We start from the raw sequence: 26597 nt of genomic DNA on the forward strand, positions 1-26597 counted from the left end.
TCCAGTGGAGAGGGGCAGCTTGAAAGAAATCTTGGATTCGGAAATGTGAAGAAGTGATCAGGGTGTAGGAGATGCGACTGCCATTGGCTGAGCTCAAGGAGCAGAAGGAAGTGTGAATGGAGAGGAGTTTGGAGATATAAGAGGCAGTTGAGTAGGAGAGGGCCTTAAAAGTTATGGGGAGGAGTTTGAAAAGAATTCTGTAGGGGAGGGGGAGCCAGTGGAAGGCAAGACAGAGAGGGGAGGCAGAAGAAGAGCGTCATAAAAGGAAGATGAGTCTTGCAGCCGCGTTAAGTGTAGAACGACGGGGGGTTTATTATTATAATGTTATTGCTATTTGGTGCTACCATTTTTTTTAAATAAACTTAATTATTGTTATTTGGGATATTTGCCTGGGTGATTTGAACCTTGGATAGGTACTGGGTAGGCCGGCTGTGCGGCACAGAGCCAGACCATAATCTCAGTATCATCACAATAACATATACAGATTGCATATCTATAACAGCAAATATACATAAAGGGGGAGCATGATTCTTCTACCTTTAAGACATGGGGTCTCGGTGGGCATAATATTTATTTGAACATGCCTGGCACCCACCTTTTCTTGTCCATGGTGGATAACTGGGGAACAAAATGATAAAAGTATGCTTGACAGTCTAATCACTGTGGGTGCAGCAATTCTAGGGCAAGTTAAACCCTTCATTTCAACCACAATCATAATGCAAAATAATCTAGTCACAACTTTTCCCAAGAAAAAGTTTCTTAGTGCAAGATATTTTAATGAGCCACAAAAGAGAGTTGCTACTTTGAGCAAGGAAGCAAAGATTTTGCACCATTCACAATAATGGGTAGCACCCTTGAAACATTTATAAATGACCACACATGCATGTATTAGGTTTGCACTTTTTGAATCTATATGGAGTGGTGATATTTTGTTTCTCTTTACTTTCTAGATTAGTTTGTTAATTATCAATTCATCGTTACAGTTTCCAAATAGAGATATTGGTTATTTCTTATATGTTCATTTAATTTGGACTTTTCTGCAGGGTTTCTCTGTACAGATTAAATAGTCAAAGATCAATAGTTTGCTTCGCTAAAGAATATGTTTTAGTCTTTTTCACATATAGTAACAAAGGCAGCTTTCAATTAATAAAAACTCAGGTATACATGTGGGAACAACCAGCTACCTAAACCAAGTACACACATGAAAACTCATTAAAATATAATAGGTATTCATTACTTAATTTTTCTTCCTCAGTAGAACACATTTGGGTTTGTTCAGCTAAATATTTACTTTCTTTACAGAAAGAATGTGTTTACATATTTTACTCTGCATTCCCACCTCTGTTGGTCGGTAGTTTGAAGCAAGAGTAGGAATGTGGCATATGTGCTTTGTGTGACTGTAAAACGTAAATTAGACTACAAGGTCCAATGGGTAAGGGACTGATGTGCCTGAATAAAAATATCTGATTGTTTAGCTCTACAGAACATATCGAATCTATATAGATAAAGAAAATAAAAAAGTATAATATACATCAATGGAAAATCTCCATTGATGTTTCCTTAAAAAATATCTATATAGATGTATTATTCTAATGTCAGAATAGACTGATCATAGAATAAAGATGATTAATTTACTTTTTCCAGATGTGAAGGATCACTTGAAGACCTTGCTTTATGGTTCAATCATGACTGTGACAGATCCAAGTATTTGTGTTTGAATGTCACTTTCTGTAAAAAAAAACAAAAGAAAAAAAACTCTTGGGGGCATTTTCAATTGTTGGTGCTACAGCCCAAAGTAACACGCCCTGCGCACTATTACCGTCATTATGGTAATAGTGCGCGTAAATACCATTATTACAGTACTTTTCTCACTGGATTTCAGCTCGCCGCTCAGGGAGCGGCGAGCTGAAATCTGGCTTATTATTACCATAATAACGGTAATACTTGTTCCGTGGCAGAAAAAGTAAACAATTGAATATGACCCTTTATATTATAAGGAATAATGTACCCCTTACTGAAAATTATTAAAGATATAAGAAGTCACCGTTAAATTCCATGTCCTTAAAAAAGCAAGCACTGTCCAAAAAGCAACTAAAAGATATTAGAACGTTGAAGAAAAGCTGTAGCAATACAAATACTTAAAGTTCTTAGACAGCGTAATGAACATTTTCTACAGAAGTAGTCTCCCCTACCCACCCAACTGGGTTCCAATTTGTATTGAAACAAAACCTCTAGTATCTGTGACAGCTTTGCAAGTCTTTGCTGCTGGTTGGCCTTGATTAATTGTGCTTATCTTCAAATTGAGCAATCAAGCCACAAAAATAAATGTAGTACAGATTTAATTGCTTTTTTTTTACAAGCTATTATTTTATGGTACTTGTGTATATGGCTATAACAATTGGTAGGAGGAGTAATGCAAATAAAACAGATGGCAGATGGGGGATCAGGGGTCTGTCAGAAGGTAGAGAAGTAGGAAAAAGTGGCAGAAGCTCACAAGATGATGAGATAGTAAAAAATGAGAGGTGCCTACTACCAATGCTTTGAAAAATATTGGGCTTGAAAGACCTGCCTGAAAGATATAGGCATCCCTCTATATGGCAAGTATAGGCTATAGCAGTGGATCCCACATTTTCTCAGGTCGAGGCACCCTTAGGGTCTCCATAATTTTTTCAAGGCACCCCTAAGCTAAAATAATTACTAAGTAATCCCCCATCTTGCTTACCACCAGCTCTGTCCATAGCACCCCTTTGAGATTGCTGAGGCACCCCAGGGAGCCACGGTGCACAGTTTGGGAACCACTGGGCTATAGGGTAACTAAGAACAAAGTACACTGCTCTATTGTGGAGGATCAGTGTCAATGGCCACAGTGCCTAGCTGTTTTAAGTTGTAGGTTATGACCATAACATTAAGTAGAACATATTTGACATGAAGGTTAATCTGATTTACACAAAGCTTTCAGTACAGAAATATAAGATCACCCTTTAGAACTGTCCCTTGTGCAAAATTCTTAACTAATATGATCATTGAAAGTCCCATATGCAGATATTTTTTTAGGCTGTATTCTCCATAAGTTAAACTACCACTAGTTGACTGCCTCAAATACTCTTTAGTATCTGGTTAAAATTGGAGACATGCCCTGAATGTACATGTATTTTACTCACATATATCATGTATCTGTTTTAGATTTAAGTCATTATTAGTGAGGCGGTACAGGCTCATTGTAATGTTTGGGATTTGGGATAAAGTTATTATCATTAGCTTTTATTTAAAAACAATGAACAAAACACTGAAATCTTACATAATCATTTACAGAGAAAGTTCAATCATCCATATCAGTCCCTGCCCCAATGGAACTTACAATCTAAAATCTCTACATCGCAATCACTAACATTAACCTATCAGTATGCTATTTTTGGCCTCCGGGGCAAAACTGGAGCACCTGTAGAAAATCCATATAAACATGGAGAGAACATACAAGCATCAAGCATATATTTATCTGGTTAGAAAAGAACTCATAACCTCAGTACTGTGAGTCACCAGTGCTAAACACTGTGTCACCACGCCACCACAAAGATTGCTGTATATATCCTCTGAATATTTATCAAAATTTCACTCTGTATTGGTACTGAGATTGTCCCATTATCAGTAACTAATACTGTACATTTCTAGTGATGATGACAGGGCAGCAAAAGTGGGGATTGCAGAGTTAGTCGAAATTACACCCCCTCTCACAACTGGGAGATCTAACTTGCATTCACTAAAAAAGGCCACAATTACAGGCATATGCATAGCTGAAAATATCACAAGATATGTGGAGGTCTAGAGCAGTAGAATAGCTACCATTTGTTCTGTTTGCAAACTATATATTCACAATTAAGCATCAATACAACTTCAATATCCTCTTTGGTAGAGGAGAAACACAAATGTGAAAAAAATAGCTTAGACGTGCACACAAGAGCATAAAATATATATGAACAACAAAGAAAACACTTATCAGAGTCAGCGGAACTTTCACAAACAGCCAATCACAAGTGGTTTGCTACAGCTAGTGACCATCATCTATTTACACCTGCCCTTGACTACCCACAAATAATATGGCTTGGTCAGGCATATTTGGATGTGTATGTCCTGAACGGCATCTGTTTGCAATTGCGTGAACACACACTTACTGTACTACATTAGAACACCCTTTCCCTCACATGTCCTGCCTCGAGGTGCAAGTGGGTGTAATTACCAGAAGTATGCAAATCTTAAAATACACATATGCGTGTGGCCACTTTTCTGGGTGTGCTGAGAGCTATTTCACTGAAGATACGCTATACAATTTGGCATAATATTCACTCTGCATCAGTCCCAGTGTGTTCAACTCTATAACACTGTATAAGCATATTAAAATAATTTGGAAGCTGTTATATGTGTTTAATTTAAAATGAACACAATTTTCAGGATTGTTATATATGTAACAACTCATTTAAAATGAATGTAAAGTATATGTAAGATAAAGGAATAAAATGAACACCAGGTTGTTTGTACAACTACAAAATACAAAACAGCATTATCTATGAAAAAAAAATAAACATTTGTGTTTTTCTTTTTCAGTGGAAGAAACTTGAAAAGCACTATAGTAATAATATCCTCTGCAGGTATCGCTCCTATATCCTTGCTGAATTATCTAATTAGACTTTGCATTCTACTTAGCAGGGAACATATATAATTGTGTTTTTTTAATTAAGTAATTTCCCTAGTTAAGACATACTTACACAGGAACACTTCATATTGTTTTTTAGTTGTTGTTTGTTTTATTTTTGCATTTTTACTGGTACAATTGCTACTGGGGTGTAATGCTTTTTGGCTTTTTGTGATCACAGACGAGCCAGCAAGACAACAACATTGAAAGACATTGAAAGGGTGTTCCTACCATTACATATTTCAGATGAGTGAACTGACTCTTTCCTATTCAGAATTCATAAAAGCACTGAGCCACATTAAATCTGTTGGTCTAAAGGTACATATTCAAAGAAGGAAAAACATTAATGCCATTTGCAAATTTAGTGCAAAGAGCAAACATAGAAACAGTGCTATTGAGTAATACAGTCTTGTTAAAAAAAATGAATGGAAAATGAGTGAATTTTATTAATTTTGCTATCATATGCTCCTTCAAAGGCATGTCAAAATGGCTGTTAAATGTCCAGCTTACATTTATGTGCTTGTTTTATTAGTTATACCTTAACTAGATGGATGTAGTATGTAGTGCACTCTTTTGTATTTGAAATTGGAGTCACTCAACTCTCTCTCTTGGCAAGTGAAAAAATTAGCTTTCTCTTTCTGGGCCGGATTCATTAAGGAAAGTAAGGCAAAAAAAATGAGTACGTTTTCTACTGGACAAAACCATGTTACAATGCAAGGGGTGCAAATTAGTTTATTATTTTGCACATAAGATAAATACTGGCTGATTTTTCATGTAGCACACAAATACTTAATAGCTTTATTTGTACACTGAAATTTAAAGTTGATCTAGAACATGCCTTACCCCAACTATAAATTTGCCATTACATTTTAATGTTGCTCATTTTTTGCTTTACTTTCCTTAATGAATCAGGCCCAATATATTTTACTCATATACTTATATACAATAACATAGAACATATAAACAATGCATCTAACATTGTACACACAGTATATAAATAATATAACACAGTTCATCAGAGAAAATATATGATATTAATCTGTGTTTCTATACACTTTCTATACTCTTTGTATATGTGCATTTCCTCTTTATGTAGATATATTTTATTAATTGCCTTAACTATTTGCATCCTAAATCCTGGTTTTCCTTGGTTCTCCTTGCCTAGCCTCTTTTCCAATTCTAATTTATTTTGTTAGCCTAGTATTCCTTTCCAAGCAGTGGTCGAAGTAGAGTGTATATGCAAGTATACCATACTTGCACTTCTCCTGCTGCCTTCATTGTAGCCTCTCCCTGTATCTCATGATAGGAAGTGTGGTGGTGCTTGTCTGATGTCTGTTGCAAGCCCAGGTCTGGGCCACCCTTGACATGAAAACTCTCTAGGCAATACCCAGGTCTCTGGGCCAGTTCTGAGAGACAACTCCCAGGCCCAAATAGTAAAGCTTTCAAAACCAAAAAGTTATTTCTCAGCCAGGTAATATGGTAAATGTCACCAGAGCAAGTGCAGTGATTGTGGAAAAAGAAAAAGATGAAGGCAAGAAACTGAAAGTAAGTGCAGTTACTAAACAAACAAAGGTTTAGAAAGTAAAAATAGCAGCAAACAAATGGAACAGCAAATGGAACTTCAAACAAAGGGAAGGCAGCAGCCTCAAGAAAAAATGCAACAAATACAGAAAAAAATAAAGGAAAGTATACAACAAAAACTTCAAAGAGCACGGGAGGGCAAACAATGTGCAGTAAACTCACCTGGTATGCAAATTACCCCTCCCCCCCAGCGACAGAGGAGAACATCCCTGGAAAGACAAACTATGCAAGAAAACATGCAGCAGCAAGTGCTTATAACCAGCCTGGTACGCCCTGGTCGAACTCCATCCCAGTATGGTCTAGGCAGGGGCGGACTGGGACTAAAAATCAGCCCTGGCATTTAAATTACACAGGACCACCTGAAGCCCAGTAGGAAAGAAATTGTGTGCCGCCGCACAGCGGTGGTGCCGAAAATGGCGTGGCCACATTGTGTTGTGGATGTGGCCAACATGGGGCATTGATACATACATTATAATAAAACATTACATTTATCACGCCCTTCCATCCACATCACGCCATCCCCCAGGCTCATTATGACACCCCCAGCCACCTGTACTTATCTATGCTTCTGGTGCTGCTGACATCTATCAGGGTGGGAACTTCCTATAGAGTGAGCAAGGAAGCTCTTAGTCTCACGAGATTACCACATCTTGTGAGACTTAGAGCTCCTCGGCTTGCTCTGCAGGCTGTGTCCTATCCAGGGACTGGGAGCAGCTATCCGCTCCCTCCTCCTAACCAGAGCTGGATTAATGCCTGGGGGCACGGGGTATTTAAGACAGGGGGCCCCTATTATGTAACATGGTTATCATATTAGACAAATACACAAGCAATTCTGTGTGCAATGCTGTTAGTTGCACGCAGCTCTGTCTTCACAAGCAGTACAGTGTGAAGTGGGACTTGCCTCCCAACTGTCCTTGTAGTCGGACCAAATCTCACTAAACGGGACAGTCACCAAAATTCGGGAATTCCCCACCAGTGTTCTTGTCACTTTCACCACCTGTGGCTGCTGGTGTCTTTAGTAGCTGCTTGTCTGGATCCTCGAATGCTGGAGGCCCTATTTTGAAAAAAAAATGGGTACATGTAATTCAGAAACCTCCAACCAGCCCTGGGGGTAAATGTATCATACACCGGTTTTTTCAACTCGCGGGAGATCGGCGTCTTCGCAGCTTAAATTTAAAGCGGCGCTGCCTTGTAAAGGGAGGTTTACCTCCCGCGAGTTGAGAAAACCGGGGTATGATACATTTACCCCCCGGTGTTTAATCAATGCAACCCATGTTTTATAATTAGGCCTCCCTCCAGTCTAAACATTAAAATACTAGTATTCATGTTTAATAAACCTATATACCTCCCTTCAAACAACCCCAACAATAAATTAAATCGCATTTACGTTTAAGAAATATACCTATTTCCCACAACCATCACTGCCATTAAATAATTCCTATTCACATTTAATAAATAGACGTTATTTTTTTCCCAAACAACCCCACTTTCAATTAATAGCCCCCAAATCATATTATGCCACAATAGTGCCCCAGTTCGTACAATAGTACGCCTAAATGATATTATGCCACAATACTGCTCCCAGTTGATATTATGCCACAATAGTGCCCCCAAATTATATTATGCCATACAGTAGTGCCCCCAAATTCCGTGTGGCATCCTGGCTCTTCTCAACCCCCTGAGTGGCATCCTGGCTCTTCTCCCCCCCCTCTGAGTGGCATTCTCCTGTCTCTTCTCCCCCCCTGAGTGGCATCCTGTCTCTTATTCCCCCCCCATCTCCTGAGTGGCATCCTGTCTCTTATACACCCCCATCCCCTGAGTGGCATACTGTCTCTTATTCCCCCCCTCCAATCTCCTGAGTGGCATCCTGTCTCTTATATCCCCTCCATCCCCTGAGTGGCATCCTGTCTCTTATACCCCCCCTGAGTGGCATACTGTTTCTTATTCCCCCCCCCCCGAGTGGCATACTGTCATGTCTCTTATCCCCCCCGAGTGGCATACTGTTTCCTATTCCCCCCCTTAGTGGCATACTGTTTCTTATACCCCCCCCCCAGAGTGGCATACTGTTTCTTATTCCCCCCGAGTGGCATACTGTCATGTCTCTTATTCCTCCCCAGTGGCACACTGTTTCTTATTCCCCCCCCCCGCATGTGGCATACTGTTTCTTATCCCCCCCAGTGGCATACTGTCATGTCTCTTATTCCCCCCCAGTGGCTTACTGTTTCTTATTCCCCGCCCAGTGGCATACTGTCATGTCTCTTATTTCCCCCCAGTGGCATCCTTTCACTTCTCCCCGTTTTCTATGTACAGTCCTCCTCCCCCACTTTAGTGTATTCACCTTCATGTCTCTACTCGTTTCCGCTGTCGTCTGCCTTTTTCTGCTTTCTTCTGCTGTCCGCTCCTCAGACAGCTTGCAGGACCCGGCCAGGACATGTGCCACGCGCAGCGCTGCACATTTCCTAAGGTGGCTGGTTCCTGGGGAGGAGCCAGCCACCAGGAAGGCTGTACTAATGTCACTCACCGGACCGTGAGTGCCTCTGCGCTGGTGCGTGGCTCCCTAGCCTTCCTGCCGGCACCTATCCTGAACCGCAGCCGTCCGCCATCCTGATGGTCTGCGCATGCGCAGCTCCCAAGAACTCTTGTGACTGTTGCTTTTAATCCAAATTGGTTGATCAGGCAACTCCCTATTTAAGGCACCTGTGTGCATTACCTCATTGCCTGATCTTGGAGTCTCTTTCCCTGTGAGTCTCTGAAGGTGTCTCCAGTGTTCTACTAGTGTCTTCAGTTTCCTGCTGATTCCTGATCTACTCATCGCTGGTTTCCATACCCGCTACTATCTCCTGTGTACTACTAGTGTCTTCAGTTCCTGTGGATTCCCTGTGCTACTCATCGCTGGTTTCCATACCTGCTACAGTCTCCTGTTTCCTGCTTGTGTCCTCAGCTGGACTCTGATTACCGGATCTACTCACCTGTGGTTCCTACACTCGTCTCTGCCGTCCAGCGTCTCGGCAGTTCCTGCATCTCCCTGTGGACAGACTGTTCTACTGAATAGCGGTATGCCTATCTGTTATTGACTTTCTACGTTTACTCTGCATATCCGCTAGGACAAGTTTCCACGCTCAGCAGCGGTATCCACACCCGCTATAGACTGTTATTTTTACGCTGCATACCTGTTTGGAATTTACCATACTACTCAGTCGTTATATGCATAATTGTGATTGACTATCCATTATTGGCCTGCATATCTGTGCTGAGCAAGTCTCTACCAAGCAGCGCCACACATACCGTTATATAGACTTTGTTGGATACGCTGCATACCTATTGGGATCAAGTTCCTCTGTGCTCTCAGTGTCTGCATCCTATTATCTTTGTATGCTTCCACTCATCAACACCTGTACACATCCTCACCTATTAAGCAGTGGTACAACTTGCTACACGCAGACCACTGACTTCCCCGCTACCTACCTGCACCTGGACAAGTCTTCTCACCATAAGCAGTGGTACAACTTGCTATACGCAGACCACTGACTTCCCTGCTACCTACCTGCACCTGGATAAGTCTTCTCACCATAAGCAGTGGTACAACTTGCTATACGCAGACCACTGACTTCCCCGCTACCTACCTGCACCTGGACAAGTCTCTTCACCATAAGCAGTGGTACAACTTGCTATACGCAGACCACTGATTTCCCCGCTACCTACCTGCACCTGGACAAGTCTTCTCACCATAAGCAGTGGTACAACTTGCTGTACGCAGACCACTGACTTCCCTGCTACCTCCCTGCATCTACTCACGTCCATCCTGATCTCCGTGTTCAAATCTGCCTTTCCACTATATCAGCTATTCGCTGATTCATTGACCAAAGATTGCTGCAAGTCACTGACTTTCCTATTATTTATTGGCATTCTCTCTCCATCTGCTGTGATATATGTTCTGCTAGTCACCCTGCTACCAGAGAACCGTTGTGTGAACTTCACTACTCTGGTAAGCCCAGTCATCTGGTGAATTCCTGGGCAAGACTCCTAGTGCCCGTGACAACTAAACTGACTGCCCTGGACTCGATCATGTGAGTATACAAATACTCACATGATCGATGCGCAGGGACCGGACCGGCCCAACTGACCATCAACCCTTCTGGCAAATGCCAGAAGTGCCAGATGGCCAGTCCGGCCCTGGGTCTAGGTGATCTTGGGAGCACTATTAAACTGACAGAGCCTGTGTCAGTGGATCCCACTAAGCTGCAATTTGCAGAGTAGCCTTTGGTGCCAGTAAAGCAAAGTGCTGGCAAAGCTGTAGCTGCAACAAATTCAGGATTCAGACTGCAATATATAGGTCTTGACCACATGGGAGCAGCAATGATGGATTTTACAACTCGGAAGATGCCACAGACTTGTATACCTGTCGCTGAGAGACATGTGGCAGGAAGGAGCAGTGATATAGAAAGTATGGACATGACTAATGGGAGACATTATCAAAGGCCAGAAACATGAAAGGGCTGAATGGTTTTAAACATACTTGTCTACTTTTTCATTTTGGGTTCCGGGAGGTCAAGGGGCAGTTGGGTGTGTGGAGGCGGGGCTTGTAGAATCACGTCACTAAGCCCCACCTCTAATCAGGCATCATCACCATTTTGCCCTATACTAGCAGGGGGCAGGACAGATGATGCGTGAATTTCGTCACTATGCCCTGCCCTCCATTTAATTTGCCAAACTGTCCGGGATCTGGGAGGCTGCCCTGCTCTACCAGGAGTCTGAGAGGATTCCCAGAAATTCTGGAAGAGTAGGCAACTATTGTTTCAAACAGCCAAGAGAAATCTCAATTTAGAGTAAGGGGCGTAGTCAATTCTCCGAAAAGTCCCGCAGCGTTAAAACTATTACCGTTAATACGGTAATAGTAAGCTGGATTTCAGCTCGCAGCTGAAATCCAGCGAGAAAATTACCGTATTAATGTTTTTTTGTAATAACGGTAATAGTGCGCGGGATTTTCGGCATTTCCGCCGACAATTGAATACGCCCCTAAGAGTCTTAAAGAGGCAGAGCGCGCACCTGAGCTGCACCTAGCAGATAAGATCCATGCACTTGTAAAATAAAATGGAGGCTTTAAAGAAAACAAAACTGACAATAAAAAAAACAGATTTAATGTGTTTACAAACTAAAAGCTCTAAATCCAAACAAAGAAGCCTTATGTGATGGCAAACTTAATTCTTTGGGGCATATTCAATTCTCGGCGGTTGCTGCCGCGGAAAAACTATTACCGGTATTACGGTAATAGTAGGCCAGATTTAAGCTCGCAGCTCCCATAGCCGCGAGCTGCAATCCAGCGAGAAAAGTACAGTAATACTGGTATTTAAGCGCACTATTACCATAATGACGGCAATAGTGTGCGTGGCGCGTTAATTTTGGCTATAACGCCAACAATTGATTATGCCCCATAAAGTGTAGACCTTGCAAAATGGATCCAGAGTCCAGATATTCATGTGAAAATGTTGGCATTTTGGGAGTGGTGAAATCGTACTATGATGACTTGTTTCAGAAAAAGGTTTTAGATAAAGAAGAGATTGCTTAATTCTTGAAGGCAACTCCTAAACCTGTCTCCTTGACAGAAGGTTTAACTGTGGAAGAGGTTAAGGATGCAATTGACAACTTGCATCAAAAGAAGGCACCAGGACCAGATGTTATAATAGCTGAGTTTTGTTTTTTAAGACCTCCTTTCTCCAATTTTGATGGATTAGTATAAAAGCGCTGGATGCCTCAGTCCATGAGGGTGTCATTGTTGATTCTGTTGTCCAAGGGTAAAGAGCCTGACAACATCTAGATTTGGGGGCCAATAGCTCTCTTGAATGTCAATAGGAAGACTGTTGCAAGCTTCTTGTTTTCTAGATTAGTATGTCTATCCCCAGGATTGTTATTAGGCTGTCAGTTTGGCACAGCAAATGGGATCGAACATCTCTGGAACAGTTATCCCAATAAGAGAGATGTTTGAGAGCTGCAAAACCCTTAGGTGTAGGAAGTATGTTGTTGGTCTATACCAGGTTAAAGCCTTTGATAAAGATGATCATGATTATTATTGTGAGCAACTTTGAAAAAGTACGGTATCCCGGGACAATTTGTTGATCCGTTAAAAACTTTTGATAAGGAGCTTCCCTCTGGACAACGACTGGCAGGGTAACATTTTCAAAGGTGAGGTGGGTGTGAGGCAGGGTTGCACTTTGAGTTTGCTCTTGTATGCTCTTGGCCCTTTTTTTAGGTCATTACAAGTCTATGGTTTTCGAGAGATCCAAGCAGAGGTCCCCCACTGCTTGCCTATGACTGTAGTCGCATAAGCAGATGAAATAAATGTAGTGGTGTCTGAACCTCGTGAGGGCCAGAAGTTATCTGTGGCCTTCGTAAGCTAGTCAGAGGCCACAGGGTCTCTAGTCAATCTTGAAAAGAGTGAAGCTTTCTGAATACTGGAAGGTTATCCTGATTTTAATCTGCCTGAATTTGCAAAGGCCTCCTCCAATATTAATATCTTAGGGTTGAATTTGGTAAGGAACATAATGCCAAGTTAATTTGGGAGGAGAAGTTGGAAACTGGAAATGCAAAGGTTCAGCGGTGGAAAAACTGGAGGCTGATCTGCAGAGAAAGGATTACAATATTAAAAACTTTTCTGGATCCTGCTTTTTTGTATGTTGCCGCAATTTTTCCTTTACCAGCATCTTTTCAGCCAGGTTCTTTAGTCTGTTCTTCCACCTCTAATTGGGTAACAGATTGAATCCAATAAAAAGAGGGATAACTTACCTATGCGAAGAAAGGGTGGTTTGGATATGTTGAATCCAATGGCTTTCTTTGACACCTCAATTTTAAGTGTAAATTTTGAAAGATTTGACTCATATGTTGATTCTCAGTGGGAAACAGTATCAGGAATTGGATTTTGCCTTTTGCAGAATCTTGGATGTGAGGTGGTAGTCTCAAGAGGGGTAGATGAATGCAGAACTACCTCCCACCATATCTGGAATCTAGTCTCAAGCCTCTGAGAAAAGAAAAGAAAAGAAAAGAGAAGAAAAGAAAGAAAATAACTATATTTGATAGTATGCAGAACTTTCTTTCGTTCCCAGTTTGCACTCAGAGACTGTGCAAATAGAACTTTGCAGGAAAATTTAGTGTTTTTAAGTGGGTTGAGACTTCCGGCAAAGTTTTGTTTGACAGAGCTTAGTTGTCATTACATGGTAAGATGTTTGTCAGAGGTAATTTAAAATTCTGAAAAATTTCAGGTAGGAATTGTCCTCTGGGTTGTCATCAGGAATAAACAGTGCAACATTTCATAGTTGATTGCTGGGGAAGCTGATTATTATGGAAGGAAATAGCAGATAGACTTAGGAACAGGAGCTTACAGTCTTTGAAGTACTCCGATATAGTTTATCGAGTTCTGTCAACTTTAAATAGCATAGACAAAGAGTCAATGTTTCTGATTATAAACATTGTAAAATATTACCACTGGCATACAAGGACAAGAAAATCAATTACATTTTAGCCTTTCCTATATCTGAAGGAATTAAATCTCATTTTGTCAAACTAAGATGGATTAAGTCTTTAGCGGTCAGGAAAAAAGGAAGTATATAAAATTATGGGAATGTATTTATTTGAATGAATAACTTTCTGATATTGAACAGCAATTTTTTTTTCCAACAACTATGGACCCTTTTTTTTTTTTTACAATAATTGTTAAAGGAATTGGAGTTATATTATTGTTATTTTAGGGAGATAACCAATTTGTAAATATGTAGATATTTTTTGTAATGTATCTATCAGCATATTATGGTCGTTCCATAGTTTTTCAGTTTATCAATAAAGATTGCCTTCATTGTAGAACTATCAAATTCCATTCACTTGCATTCCCATTACATTTTTCATACGAGCACTTCTAGATTTCCATATCACCACTTCTAAACTCCCACTTAACCACTGCATCCAAGAGTATTTTTATCTATATTATTTTAGTTATTTCTCTGTGATTAGTTTTTTGGTTTTCTCTTCTTAGTTTTGTTTTCTTCTCAGTTCTTCTTATTGCTTCTCCCCTTTTCAGGTGTTTGCTTTTTGCCTTTGTAAATTGGTGCACCCCCAGAAGTGGAGAGTTGTCCAAGCTACTGGGAACAGCAAGATACCAAAACTCCCTGGACCTTCTGTTGTCAGCCTATTTTGCCTGTTGAACTTTTGCGTGGCTAATGTGAGTGTGGAACCTTGCTGAGACTCCTATTGACACTGTTGATCTGCTGACCTACTGTTTAAAGTGTGCAGTTTTATATTCAGTTTTTTGACTGTAAGAAAGGTAAAGATAGTGTTTTAACTTTTGTTCTCCTCTTTCCCTGTGTGATTTCTGAACCTAAGAGGGGCAGGGTAACCTATTGAACTTCTGTTCTAAAAACCCAGTGTCCTCACAGGTTTGTTGAGGGGGGCTAAAGGAGAAATTTCTAATGTACAAAAGAGCTTCCCTTGGCAACAGGTGATAGATCACATGTGCTGGTGAAGGGATTAAGACTGGGCGGACCTGCAAGCTTAACCCAATGGAACACATGCACAGCTTTGAAGTTAGTGTCTTTTTTTTTTTACAAAAAAAAATAAATGAATAAAAATACTGTTAGTTTCATTTTTTAATTATGTGAATAAGAAACAATTCATGGCTCTACCATACTTGCAATTTAAAGTAAGCAATGTAGACAACATACAAAATACACAAATAGTGTCTTCTTGCTGGCCTATTGTGGCAATTCTTTTTCTTTGCTTTGTTCTGAAATCAGTATGAGACAGATACAATCTGATATACTACTACTTGGTCTCTCATTGCATAATGTGTGGTGTGCAGCTATAAGTCTTGTTAGATAAGGTAATACTTGTCTCGCAAAATTACCAGCAAGATCAGACTTCCCTATCTCTCCAAAAACCTTCCACCCTGACGGATGTGATACCTGCAATTACTGTGACTCTGCCTACCATTATGTGGTACCAATGTGGCTAGGGATAATAGTGTGCTGATCCCATGTCTTGTAGGTTTCTAGTTAAGATGTTTCACCAAGGACTTTCAGTTATGCCATTGGGCCAGTGGATGCGTGTGGAGCTTAAGGTACCAAAAAATGTGTGCATACAGGTTCCTTAATTCTCTCGATTGTTCATTGTAATTAGTGTCAGTTACTAGTGTAGCTGTGTGAGTAATGAATATTCACTATCATATTTAAATATATATGTATGAAAATTCTAAATACTTCACTTCATTGACATCAGTCAAATGTTGAATACATATTTAATATTGACCACAGTGAACTTAGGAAACAAAGAAACACATGGACCCTGTGCAGAAATTACATTTGTTCCCCACACATTTTCTACCATAGATCTTTCAATGTATGCTGATTGATAAGAACAGCTTGTTACTATCTGAGACCTTTCAAATGTTTGGCAGAGTGGACACATAGAGATCACAAAAGACTAATATATAGAAATGTAGAGATGCTCCAAATTATTCTTCCATGTGTGTGTGAGGTCCATGCAGAAGAATAGCAGTGTATCAACTTTTTCCAGTTAGGAAGTGGTTCTTTAGTTTTTTATCTACTGATAAACACACATTTGCAAAAACACACATTAAATACTAAATGCATGCACTGGTAAATCATCAAAAGAAAAAGAAAAAGAAAAACGTTTATTTTATGTAGTACCCATAAAGATGTTTGGCTATTTAAAAGAAACAATAGTGTACACTTTCCCTGTGTTTTAATTCAGTCATACAGTGTGTATTGCTGACTGCTTTGCTAATGCTCTGCTCTATCTAAAGGGTTTGTGGAGCTCCACTCTGCCCATAGATGAATGAATTAGACACTATTCAGGGGCTGGCTGGGCTGAGGGGCTTCCCCAGGCAGGTCCAATTGTGGACTACTTTGGGCTGGGACACCTGCATTTTTTTCCTTTAAAATAAGCTGCTGAGTCGAGTGTTGTCCCCCTTGGCTAAATTTTGCCAGTCCTCCCCAGATTTATTCTTTCTTTTAAATAGCCAACATAGTGATGCTATAATTGATACATGTGACGATAACATGGGCTAACAAATAACAAAAGATTAACCAATGTGTCTTTTAAGTAGAGATGGGTGGGCTCAGTTCCCCGAGATCGGAATCCATCAGAATTTCGCCTATCCGAGTACCTCTCCTGCCCATTCAGAATCGGAATCAAGGCAAAACGTCATTGTGACGTATTCGTATTTCTGAGCTCGGTACTCGCAAGATTTGAAAAGCATTAATACCAGCCTCCACAGCAATCCATCGCCATTTGATAGAGGGAGAGAGCAGGGTTAGGTCACAGGCTGTATTAGCGCAGGGACAGAGCAATAATTGTACGCCTTATTCTTTCTAATATTCTTTCCTTTTGAATCTATTTAATTCTATTATTAATTCACATTCTATTAGCAATTGTTAGAGCAGGAAGAGAGTAGGATAGATGAGGCTTATTTTTCAATTTTTTGCACTACAAGTGCTTTGGGGTCTCCCATATTCCCCAGTGTTTTAGACAAATTTTTCTGGCTGTCAAAAGTCATATTTGTCAGCACTATCTATCTAATACAATTTTTGGTACTGCAAGTGCTTTGGGGTGTCCCATATTCTCCAGTGTGAAACAATAATTTTTCTGGCTGTCAAAAGTGATATTTATCAGCAGTATCTATACAATTTTTGGCACTACAAATGCTTTGGGGTGTCACATATTCCCCAGTGTGAAACAATAATTTTTCTTGCTGTCAAAAGTGATATTTATCAGCAGTATCTATACAATTTTTGGCACTACAAGTGGTTTGGGCTCATTAAAATGGATTTAAAGAAGTCCACATATGAGCAGAATCAGCAACCAGGTTCTGTCACCAGTCCTGATGGTAGTGTTCCCAGTACGTCATCTGGGAAAGGCGATGTAAAAGTACATAGTCTTTTTAAATTAGGGAAAAAAATACACACAAATTTTTTTTTTACCGTGTTCAAGCGAAAAAGAAGTGTTACTGAGGAAAAGTTAAGTGCCGATAAAAAAAAAATTGCCAACATGCCATTCTACACACGCAGTGGCAAAGAAAGAATGTGGCCTTCGCCTTTCTCTATTAGTGGCAGATCAAAAACTGTTACTGAGCCTTCTTCTTGTACGGTCACTTGTGGCCAAGCAAGACGAAGTAATTTGGAGTCTAAAAGTGGTGCACAACTACTGTTACGCGTCAAAGCCAAGCTGCAAGAAAACAGTAAGGCATTAGAGGATAATGTATGCTCTGAATCAGAAATTATACCAATCCCTGTGGAGAGTCCATCAACCAGTGTCTAATCGTGAGCATTCTATTAGTGACAGTGTACCCATAAAGAAGGGTCTTTTCAGCAGTTCTGCTGATGTCATCATCATTTATTTATTTATATAGCGCCACTAAATTCCGCAGCGCTGTACAGAGAACTCATTCACATCAGTCCCTGCCCCATTGGAGCTTACAATCTAAATTTCCTAATATAGACACATGCTCACACACAGACACAGACACAAACAGACAGAGAGGGAGACAGACAGACTGAGAGGGAGAGACTAGGGTCAATTTTGATACTAGCCAATTAACCTACCAGCATGTTTTTGGAGTGTGGGAGGAAATCGGAGTACCCGGAAGAAAACCCACGCAAACACAGGGAGAACATACAAACTCCACACAGGTAAAGCCATGTTCGGGAATCAAACTCATGACCCCAGTGCTGTGAGGCAGAAGTGCTAACCACTAGGCCACTGTGCTGCCTTAACAGCTGAGCCTTAACAGCCCGAGTGTAGCCAGTGATACACCAATTGAGGATGCCACTTTGGAATTAGAAGGGGATGAGGGGGAGATTTGTGTAGGCAACGAGGGCACTAATGATGATGTTGATGATTATGATGCAGACAGATACCAAATTGCCTTTCTCAATTTCAAATTTATATTCTAGACTTAATAACGGCTGAATAGTTTTCTATTTTACTCCTAGTTGAGAGAGGGACAGATACCAAACTGCCTTTGTCCATTTATTTTTATATTCTAATTCTACAGTCTATGCAGGCTGCTTTTTTTCTATTCAACTACAAGTGGAGGGCGGGGTGGAGGGTCATAGACAGCCACCAAACTACTTTGGTCCATTTATTATTTATATTGTTCAATCTTTGCAGGCTGAGGGGAGTGGAGGGGGGGGGGCTATAGAGACAGAAACCAAACTGCCTTTGTCCATTTCAATTTATATTGTACAGTCTATAAAGGCTGATTTTTTTTGTATTTTCTACAAATGGAGGGGGGCCTAGAGAGACAGAAACCAAACTGCCTTTGTCCATTTCTTTACATATTTAACTATAAGTGTAGGGTGTAATATACACCCAAAGAAGATGGCTGCATTGCCAATAGGCTAAGATGGAGAGGAAGACAATCAGGTTTGTGTGCAAAATTAAGGACGGTCTACCAGGGATTAAACTGTTTTCTTCCTAATTTATTAGCTTTAGAATTACCTTACTTATCCAGGAAACAGGTGGAGCACTAAATTTGGTTATGTTATGCCCAAAAACATTGATTTTTAAACAAATTTGCAAAACAAAACCAAACAAAACCAAAAGCAAAACACGCAAGGTTGGTTTGGCAAAACCAAAACACAACGGTAATCCAGATCCAAAACCAAAACACGGGGGTCAGTGAGCATCTCTACTTTTAAGAGAAGTGTAAGAGCAAAACACAATCTGCAAGTAAGGGGCTAAAATCTTATAATTAAACCCATATCTCCTCCAAAATTAAGACCATCCGACTCGATATATCCTCCTCCCTTTCCTCTCCTGCCCCTCTCTTTGCTCCTCCCTCCCACCTTATCCCACCCTGGGACTCCTTCCGCCCTACTACGGGTGATGAAGTCCACTCCCTCATTCTTTCTTCTCCCCCGTCTACCTGTCACCTGGATCCCATCCCCTCTCACCTTCTACGCTCCTTCTCCCCCACTGTCTGCGCTTACTTAGCTCACCTCTTCAACCTGTCTCTCTCCACTGGTACCGTCCCCTCCTCCTTCAAACATGCCCTCATCTCTCCTATTCTAAAAAAAACCTAATCTCGATCCCACCACACTCGCCAACTACCACCCCATTTCTCTTCTCCCCTACGCCTCTAAACTTCTCGAGCGAATTGTTTGCAACCGCCTCACCTGTCACCTCTCTGACAATTCCCTCCTTGACCCTCTCCAATCTGGCTTCCGCCCCCTCCACTCTACTGAAACTGCCCTGACCAATGTAACAAATGATCTCCTCTCTGCTAAATCCAGGGGTCACTTCTCCCTGCTCATCCTCCTGGACCTATCTGCAGCCTTTGACACCGTGGACCACCCCCTCCGCAGCCTTTGACACCGTGGACCACTCCCTCCTCTTGCAGACACTTCACTCTCTCGGTCTCTCTGGCTCTTTCCTTGCGTGGTTCACCTCCTATCTCGCCAACAGCTCTTTCTCTGTATCTATGTCCGGTTCATCCCCCCCCCTCTGCCCTCCCTGTAGGAGTCCCTTAGAGCTCTGTTCTTGGCCCTCTACTCTTCTCACTCTATACTTCCTCCCTTGGTGCTCTCATCACCTCATTCGGCCATCAGTATCACCTATACGCCGATGATATTCAACTTTACATCTCTTCTCCTGATCTTTCCCCTCCCCTCCTCTCTCGTGTATCTGACTGCCTCTCTTCCATCTCTTCTTGGATGTCCTCTTGCTTTCTCAAAATTAACATTGAAAAAACAGAACTTATTGTTTTCCCTCCGTCTATGTCCTTATCCCATCTGGATCTCTCCATCACTATTAACAACTCCACCATTTCCTCCGTCCCCCAACTACGCTGCCTGGGCGTCACCCTTGACTCCTCTCTCTCTTTTACCCCCCACATTCAATCTCTTGCGCAATCCTGATGCTTTCAACTTCGTAACATTGCCCGCATCTGGCCCTTCCTATCTAATGAAGCAACCAAAACTATTATCCACGCGCTCATCATTTCCCGGCTGGACTACTGCAATCTTCTCCTCACAGGCCTTCCCCGCTCTCGCCTTGCTCCCCTTCGTTCTATACTCAATGAGGTGGCGAGGCTTATCTTCCTTTCTCGCCGCTCCTCTTCTGCCTCCCCTCTCTGCCTTGCCCTTCACTGGCTCCCCTTCCCCTATCAAATTCTTTTCAAACTTCTTACCCTCACCTACAAGGCCCTCTCCCAGTCTACTGCCCCCTATATCTCCAATCTCCTCTCCATCCACACTCCCGCCCGGTCCCTGCGCTCGACCAATGACCGTCGCCTCTCCTCCACTCTAATAACCTCCTCCCACTCCAGAATTCAAGACTTCTCCCAAGCTGCCCCCTTGCACTGGAATGACCTCCCTCGCTCCATCCGTCTATCCCCTAACTTGTGCTCCTTCAAACGGGCACTCAAAACTCATCTCTTCCTCAAAGCTTACCAGCCGTCCACTTAACCCTCTTTCCATGCTCGCTCTCATCTCCTGGATCCTCCTTTGAAAAGGGTGCGCTTGCTTCCCTCCTCTGACTCCCTCTGTGCCGATTGTCTGTTGCCCTCCCTTTAGGATGTAAGCTCTAATGAGCAGGGCCCTTCTCCCTCCTGTCTCTCTACCTTCTCTCCTGCTCAAACCTCAATATTTTTGCTTTTCCTGGAGCATCTGAAGTCTTGGTATTACTCGTTTATTGTTCTGTACTGTTATTCCCTGTACTGTCCATTGTTTGTACTGTGTTCGGCGCTGCAGAAACCTTGTGGCACCTTATAAATAAATAATAATAATAATAATAATAAAGTATAAAAAAGAAGCCAGTGAAATTCTAAGTGGAGTGGAATAGCCATTATGTGACTTGCTATCCACATATCAAAGGGATGCAAGTTCCAATCAATCATCTTATCCCCTCTTACCAGCCTGAACAATTTGATGTACCATTTGTAGTAAAACAAAAAGGTTGATTACCTCTTTACAAGAGAATCTACAAGTGACGATCCATAGAGTAAAAAACACCTCAGCAAATTATATGAACTGAAATAATATTATACAAACATCAGTGCATTCAGCAATTTTATTTTCACATTTGATTTATTCACTTATACACATTGCATTACCATTTTACTGATTTTAATTAAGTAAGAAAGATTTAAGAAAAAAATAATAAAGTTGGTTTTATTCATAAGGAGACAAACAAAACCATCAGTATCATAAATTAGAAAGATTTCATGTGCATTACATAAAACAACTTTTTTTTTTTCATTTGATGTTAAATCCAGTTTAGTAGCTACATCCCACACTCAGCATATGAGTACTATCTCAGAAATCTAAAAACAGGGCAAAGAGACTTTTACTTAAACATTCTCAAAAATTGGTGCAACAAAAAAAAACTTTTTTCCTTATACACTAGTAAATGCCAGGTTGTATACCCCTTGAATGCTTTAAGGGTATCCCTATTCTAAAAGTAAATATTTTTTGTTTGGATGTATGTGGGTCCTTTATTTTAAAAAATGTGAAGTTGTTTACTAACCACAACATATGTAAACACACATATGTGCCTATTTTTCCACCTAGCACATATATGTAACTGTGGAAAATTAGTTTGTGTTTGTACTTGTCGTACAGTATTGTCCATGCACAAATGCTCTGCATAACATATTATAAAGCATAAATGACAAATAGCACTATCTGCATCATATGATATTGCATCCATTGTGGCAAGAGCACACTTCTGGTGAAACACACGCAAACACCTTTTTGCTTTTTAAATGTTTTAATATCAGGATGGAAAAGTATTTGATACCATAAAGATTCCACACAGTTTCTTGTGACCCTAAACACTAAGTAAACAGAGACCAGCTTTCCTACCTCCCACACTCCTAGCTTGATGGGCAGGTGACACTCCCACCTTCCCTTTAAAAAGGAGTTCTCATCAGCTGCTCTGTTTGCTCTGACTTCAGACACACACTGTCATCCTGCTGTGTGAAAAGACACTTCCAAAACCATGTAAGTTAAGTCAGACGTCATAATATTATTTTGTTACACATATGTCCTTCACCTGTGTATCTTTAACCTAGGTTTACTGTTGCACAAATGTGTAACAACACTGTTTGCATTCTTTCTCTAAAAATTGTCAGCTAAAGACCTCCCTTGGTTACACTATGCACTATTACTTTGTCAAATCTTAATTCAAATGACCACCATACCATGCAGAGCACATATTTCATGATATTTATACAATACCTCTCTGAATTGTCTCACACTGGCTCTTCTTCCCCTACAGAATCCTTTTCAAACTCCTCACCCTCAACTACTAAGCTCTCTGCCACTCCACTGCCCCTTATATATCCAACCTCCTCTCCATTCACACTCCTTCCCACTCCCTGCGAACTGCCAATAACCATCGCCTCACCCCAACTCTGATCACCTCATCCTTAGCCAGAATCCAATATTTCTCCTGTGATGCCCCCCTCCACTCTCATGCTCTATCTGACTATCCCGTAATCTGTACTCCTTCAAATGGGCCCTTAAAAGTCATCTGCTTTTCAAACCCTACCAGCCATCCACCTAACCATCTCCATGCTTGATCTCCCCACCTCTCTCTTCCCTTATCCCTGTACGTGTTCCGCTTGCAAGTGATCCCCTCCACTGACTCCCCTTGTGCCTGCAGTCTGTTTGTCCTGCCTTTAGTATGTAAAATCTTACGAGCAGGGCTCTCTTCCCTCCTGTCTCGATACCATTTATTCTCTGCCAACTTCACTGTATTAGCTATGTTTATAGCTTTTGGAGTCTTGGTTTTACTTGTTTATTGTTCTGTACTGTTTTACCCTGCATGGTCAACTGTTTGTACTCTGTGGAAATCTTGTGGACCCTTATAAATAAAGGATAATAATAATGATAATAATAATAATAATAATAATAATGCCAGGCAAATGAAAGGCTGCCATTTGAATGGTGCCCATAGCTTTTAAGATACAAGTATGTTTATCTATAGATATAAGGACAATGGACTTGGATCAGCATTACAAGTGAGATAAGATGAAGGTCACACTCATCAGATATTAACAACGACTGCTAGTGTTGATTTTAAGTCAGTTCAGTTCATAATTGAAAGCTGTTTTGGAAGAAAAATGTTTCTGTAACAGTAATATTTTACTTGATTTGTAGCTGATGTAGATCATGTCTGTGCAGGAGTAAGGGTGACACAGCAGCACATGACTGTTGGCCAGGTGTCAGTTGCAGAGGCTAGAGAGGGAGCAATGCACCACTCCATGTTTCTCTCCACATACAAGTATCGTGAGTCTCCATGCTGGACAACATATTTATTCTATTAGCAATAGTCATAATTGTTTTTTTATAATGCACCACAGGACTCTGCATCACCTAACAGTCAGAATAACAAATGATACAAAAGGCAAGTTACACAAAGAAATGCAACAATGTCATAAAAGGTTGATGGAGAAAGCGCAACCATAACAGATGGTAGCAAAGGATCTGCTTGTCTGCTTGTGAGAGCTACAATCTAAAGGAAGAGGGCAACGCTGTGACAAAAGTGGGTATTGGGTAGTACTCAGAAGGAGAAGTATCATGTTGGGATATGGTAAGCTATTATGAAGAGGTTTTGAGAGACCGCTTTTAAAATTTAAGGTCTGGGGAGTCTAGTCAGTCAGGGAAGGGAGTTGCATAAGTGAGGATCAACATGGAAGAAGTCTTGGAGGTGAGAGCAAGAGGTGTTAACCAGAGAGGAAGCGTGGCACACATCAGAAGTAGATTTAAAGGGGCATGAGGGAAAGTATTTCATGGCATAGTCAGTTATGTATGAGGGGGGTGTTGGTAAGGGTTATGAAGGTGAGGGTAAGTATTTTAAATTAGATTCCGGAACATGAGGAGCCAGTGTAGAAATTTTCAGAATGATGCAGTGAATGTGTGGTTGATAAACTAAAAGATATATGTGACCGAATGGGCTTATTTCACTACCTGTTCTGTAGGGGGAAGGAGGAACGGAGGGATGTCCTTCCTGCACAGTTTATTTGGTTCTCTTCTCAATATCAGTAACTAACTGTTAATTACCACTCCTACTGGTGTCACCTTGTCACCAGAAACACGCAGACTGTGAATGCCAACTGTGCAATAGTTGTAGGAGAATTCGGCTGCCGCACCAATCTCCAGATTTCATGATTTTTCATGGTGTTCAAGACACCCAGTACCAGATGCAGCACATCTACTCAAATATATCACTGAATCTTCTCCTTCTTTGATTTTAGGAAAAGTTTTCTTTTCTTTGAAGCTTCATTTTGGTTTAAGTAAACATGGGGTGATGTGCTTTACCAAAAAAAAATTCTAATTTGGTCTCATATGTCTTTAGGACATTCCTCCATAAGGAATTTGTGTTGTTCAGGTGTGTTTTAGCAAACTTCAGTCAAGCTGTCTCTTGGGGCAACATCCAGGGGAGGAAGGGGGGTTAGCTACAGTGCCATGGGCATTAAACTTCCTAATACAAATGCATATGGTAGAAATGAGAACAGCATGGTCATACTTATTGCTGTACACACAGTATAACAGGTGATTAAGTCCTTTTTCTCTATTCAAGCTTATTTGAGTATTTTTTTATGTCGCAGGTATCTGCTACTCGCCATAGGTGAGATTATTTCCAAAATAAAGGAGAATCACCTGCTAGAAATTGAACTGTTTCTAACTACTTATAAAAGATGCCAATAATTTTGTATGCCCATGTAAGGATATCTGTGTGGAATAAATCATCATCATCATTTATTTATATAGCGCTACTAATTCTGCAGCGCTGTACAGAGAACACACTCACATCAGTCTCTGCTCCATTAGAACTTACAACTTAATCCCCTAACATACATACACACAGACAAAGTGACTAGGGTCAATTTAATACAAGCCAATTAACCTACTAGTATGTTTTTGGATTGTGGGAGGAAACCAGAGCACCCAGAGGAAACCCACACAAACGCGGGGAGAACATACAAGCTCCCCACTTAGTAAATTTTTCTGATTTTTGTGTTGTATTCCACTGCTAACTAAATAAATGCATATGTGTTTACCAAAATATGCATTATTAAAAAAAACTGCCATTATTTTGGGCCATGGCTGTACCACCTACTCTGTAAAAACAGCTCTGGGGGTCCATTTGCAACTTCAAGTCAATTATCTAGTAAGTTCATTTGCCAAAGGAAATTGTTGTCCCTAGTAATGTCTTCATGTTAATTTAACAAGTGCACAGTATAATTCCTTTTTTCCTGTATATTGGATACAATTTTCATTATCTTTTATTATTCTCAGGGCATTAAACATTAACATTCATTAAAGAGAAACATTTGCATTAACAAAATATACCTTATAACCAATTTTAGTGACAAGGTCATGATGTGGATTTTAGAGAACAAAGTTTCATAGAGAGAGTATGCTATGGAATTTGCTAGCACTATATAAATAAATGTTCATAATGATTATGAAAGTAGGATGTGAAAAGTGCTTAAGTTAACATGCTGAAAAACAGCGTCCATGTAAAGGTTTTTAAAATATTGACAGTATAGTAATTTGTTTGACACCAAACTGTCCTTATCGTTACATGCTTACAAATGTCCCTACCTGATGGTGCAGCAGCTGCTGCTCAAGTTACAAAGGTGAGAGCACTTATTGCTAAACTATCTATCATGCTGCTCTGCTTGTTGAGATTTGAGCAAGGATGTGGCGACACACAAAATCTAATGTCATTTTGCATCTTTCTTGTCAATTGTCTGGATCAATTACCAATCTATCAGCATCTCCCTTCCATGCACATCAATAATTTAATAATCATTTTATTATTTATATAGTGATTTTCTCCAAATAGGTCTCAAAACACTTTACATATTTTGCAGAAGATGGGGCAGCTATCTTGGGTACGCTGTCCTATGAATTCTCATTCACATCAGTCTCTACCGCATTGGAGTTTACAATCTAAATTCCCTACTACACACACATGTCTTTTTTTGTTTTAAGCCAGTTTACCTACCATTATGGTCTTAGACTATGGGAGGATACCAAGTACCCAGAGAACATACAAATTCCACACAGACAGGGCCGTGGTTGGAATCAAACCCATGCCCTCTGTACTGTGAGAGATCAATGCTAACCAATGAGCCACATGCTGCCAAGGAAGTCATATGTTTCCTGAAGCTGACAGAAATGATATGATGCTGCCAAATTTATCATTTATAGCAGATATCTTTTTTTTTTTTTTTTACAAAATTTTACATTTATACCATTTAACATTCAAATACTTTGATGCGGCCTTCTGCTGATATATAGTCACAGAAAAC

This window comes from Mixophyes fleayi, chromosome 4 (assembly GCF_038048845.1).
Source record: "Mixophyes fleayi isolate aMixFle1 chromosome 4, aMixFle1.hap1, whole genome shotgun sequence".
NCBI classification, from domain to species: domain Eukaryota; kingdom Metazoa; phylum Chordata; class Amphibia; order Anura; family Limnodynastidae; genus Mixophyes; species Mixophyes fleayi.